This window comes from Elephantulus edwardii, unplaced genomic scaffold (genome assembly GCF_000299155.1).
Source record: "Elephantulus edwardii isolate Elephantulus edwardi_28Jun2011 unplaced genomic scaffold, EleEdw1.0 scaffold00018, whole genome shotgun sequence".
Lineage (NCBI taxonomy): Eukaryota > Metazoa > Chordata > Mammalia > Macroscelidea > Macroscelididae > Elephantulus > Elephantulus edwardii.
The window spans coordinates 7,286,084-7,289,550 of NW_006399768.1; the positions used below are offsets into that span (position 1 = coordinate 7,286,084).

Genomic DNA, 3,467 nt, shown 5'->3' on the forward strand with positions numbered 1-3,467 from the left:
CTTGTTGTTGTTAAGTGTCACCAAGTTATAGAAGACTCATAGCAACCCTATGAATGCAAGACCTGAACACTTGTATAACTTTCATCCTTTCTCCAGGTTCATAGAGTTTCTGGAGACAAGTTATTTTGGCGGTGAATGCCACTCTTACTTCCAAACTTGTTTTAATCAGGGAGCTCCACCAAACATTGTCCACCATGGGTAATCATAATTGCATTTGACACATCAGTGTCACAGTGTTAAGCATCACAGCAACCACGAGCTACCTCTTTACAGCAAATGGACAGACCAATGCTATACTACCTAGAAGAATGTTTGACCAAAAACAATTAAAACCAAGCCTGAGGGATACAGATTAAAACCACCCACCTTTGGCTTGGCAGCATAACTTTCTGTCCATTAGGCCCACTGAGCTCTCCTAAGTTGTTATTGTTGTTGTTGTTGTTGTTGTTGTTAAGTGCCATTGAGTCATAGAGGACTCATAGCAACACTATGAACAAACACTTTTATAACACTTGTATAACTTCATTTTTCCAAGTTCATACAGTTTCTGGAGTCAATATTGCCGTTAAAATAGAAAATTGTACATTATTTCATGCATTTAATTGTGTTTACTGAATAACACAACAAAACATTTTGATAAGTTAAAAATTTAGACTAGTTATTAATAGCACTTAATCCTACAGAAATAAGATAAATTTTGGAGAAGAATACCTGGAAGTGAGAACTTGATTTGATTTTGGCTACTTTTCTTGGTAAACCTAAAGAAAACACTGAAAATTTTGTAGCAAAGTTGTAGCCAGAAGGATTTATTTAACTATATATAACCCCAGAAGCAATCATTTGAACATAATGAGATATAAATTACTTGGTGTAAACTCAGGAAGTTTGTTTATAAGTGTTGCATTCTTTCATCATACTTGTGTTCAGTCTGTATGCTGAGTAAATAGTATAGCCTATACAAAGAAGAACATAGCATCAAGAATGGAGTAAGTTTCAGTAAAAACTTATAATGTGCAGATGGCATAAATTTATTTGCTGAAAATGAACAAGATTTAAAACACTGATTGTTGTTGTTGTTATGTGCCATTGAGTCACTTACAACTTGTAGCGACACTCGTAGCAACAGCCCTAACCCCTGGTCTATCCTGTGCCAATCTTATCCTTGTCTCCAAGGAGCAGCTTGGCTTCACCCTCTTCAGGACAAACTTGTTTCCTCTCCTAGCAGTCCATGATATATTCAATACTCTTCTCCAGCACCAAAGCTCAAAGCATCAACTCTCTTTCTATCATCTCTAGTCACTGTCCAACTTTCTGATGCACAGCAAGTAATGGCAAAGACCATGGCCAGTATCAGGTGTACCTTAGTCTCCAGAATGACATTGTTGCTCTAGCTGACTTACCCAATGCAATTAGTCTTTTAATTTCCTGGCTGCTGGTACTAAAAGTGTTGATTGTAGAGCCAAGCAGACTGAAGCTGTCAACAATCTCAATGTCTTCACCATCTATAATGATGCTGCCAAACACTGATTAAGATAAAAAAATTATAACTTTCAGACTGAAACATGTTTCAATATAAAACAAAAATACTCGTAATGACAAAATTAAGCAACATCAAGGTAAAAAAAAGAAAAGCGTGTAGCTTTGCTTGAATTTGATTTTCCTTAGATTTACAAACAACATCCATGGATATAGTAGTAAAGAAACCAAGTGATATATTTCATTAGGCAAATCTGGTGCAGAGGACCACTTTAAAGTTCTGAATAACAAGGATTTCACTTTGAGGACTGAGGTGTCCCTAATATAACTCATTTTTTCCCTCAATATTAACCATAGTTAGTGATGATCCACATAATTAAAATGTTTTTGCACATTCAGTGAAACAAAAATGAACATTTTTCTGGTATCCTCTGATTTCAGTGAGCATTCATCTGACATCAATAATGATAGAACATGGTCTATGCACTGTCAAAAGATCAAACTAGCCTATCTTGGAAAAAGTATAACTAGGGTGCTCCTGAGAGCAAGGATGATGATGAAACTTCATCTCAGATATTTTGTAAAGGTTGTTAGAAGGAGCCATCATGCAGGGAAGGGCAAACGGTAAGGCAAAGTAAAGAAGAGCCTCAACACGATAAATTGACACCGTGACTGAAACAATGTGCATGAGGATGACGCAGGATAGGGCAAGGAGAAAGCAAGGCTCAGATCTATTGTTGTTGGGGCCACTATGAGTCATGGTTGACTTGAGGACACCTAACAGGAACCCTACAGAGCTCTGATGGCCTAGTACTAAGAAGTGCTGCAATTCCAAAGGCATGTGGTTCAAATCCAACAGCTACTCCATGGGAGAAGGATAGATAATTTCTTCCTGTAAGATTTACTGCCTCCGAGGGAGAGACCATGCCTCACCTCCCGGAGGCCTCTCGGGCGCCGACCCGAAGCGGTGGGCGAGGCCAGTGTCCTTGAGCGCGGAGTGGAGACCATGGTGGCCCGGGTGTGGTCGCTGATGAGGTTTCTCATCAAGGGCGGCGTGGCAGGGGGCTCGATCTACCTGGCATAGGATCAGGAGTTGCTGGGCCCTAGCGACAAAAGCCAGGCGGCCCTTCGGAAGGCTGAGGATGTGGTCCCCCAGCCATGTACCAGTTCAGCCAGTACGTGAGCAAGCAGACGGGCCTGCAGATACCCCAGCTCCCAACCCTTCCAAAGTTTAACTTTTCTTTCCGGGAATCCTGGAATTCATGTATCATTACGGCGATGTCAGCGCTGTCAGTGGCCCCTTCCAAGGCCCAGGACTACCCTGTGCAGGGCTGGAACTATCTGAAGGAGCACATCATGGGGCATTCCAAGTAGCCACCTGCTCTGGCTGAACATGGGGACTCGGAGGCCATGGGGAGGAAGACTCCGCGCTGGAACCCCCTCCCAGGGCAGCTCACGACCCTGTGGACCCAATAAAGGACCTTGGAATGTTTTTCATAAAAAAAATAAATAAATAAAATTCCCAGTTTCAGAACATCCAGTCCATTACTAATACCTAGAATGTCGATAATTCCATTTGACTTTTTACAACTTCCAATTTTTCTAGATTGACACTTTGTATGTTTAATGTTCCAAATATTAATCTTTGCCATTTTGCCATTCTGACAGAAAAAAGGTATATATATATATGTTGTTGTTAGGTGTCATCTAGTCTTAGACGACTCATAGTGACCCTATGAATGAAAGGCCTGAGCACTGTTCATAGAGTTTCTGGAGGCAAGCCATTTCGGAAGCGGATGCTACTCCTGCTTCCAAGCTTGTTTTAATCCGGAAGCTCCACCAAACACAGTCCACCATGGGTAACCAATATCGCATTTAGCACATCAGTATCACAGTGTTTAGCATCACAGCAACCGTGAGTTACCTCTGTACATTAATGCACAGACCAGTGCTAAACCACTAGGAGAATGTTTGACAAAAAAAAAAAAAAA

The 3,467-nt window shown here is 41.0% G+C and overlaps 1 pseudogene; it reads left to right on the top strand.

Moving 5' to 3' along the window:
* The first annotated feature begins 2,482 nt into the window (after nucleotides 1-2,482).
* On the top strand, nucleotides 2,483-2,850 carry LOC102847262 (annotated as a pseudogene).
* Nucleotides 2,851-3,467: the final 617 nt, after the last annotated feature.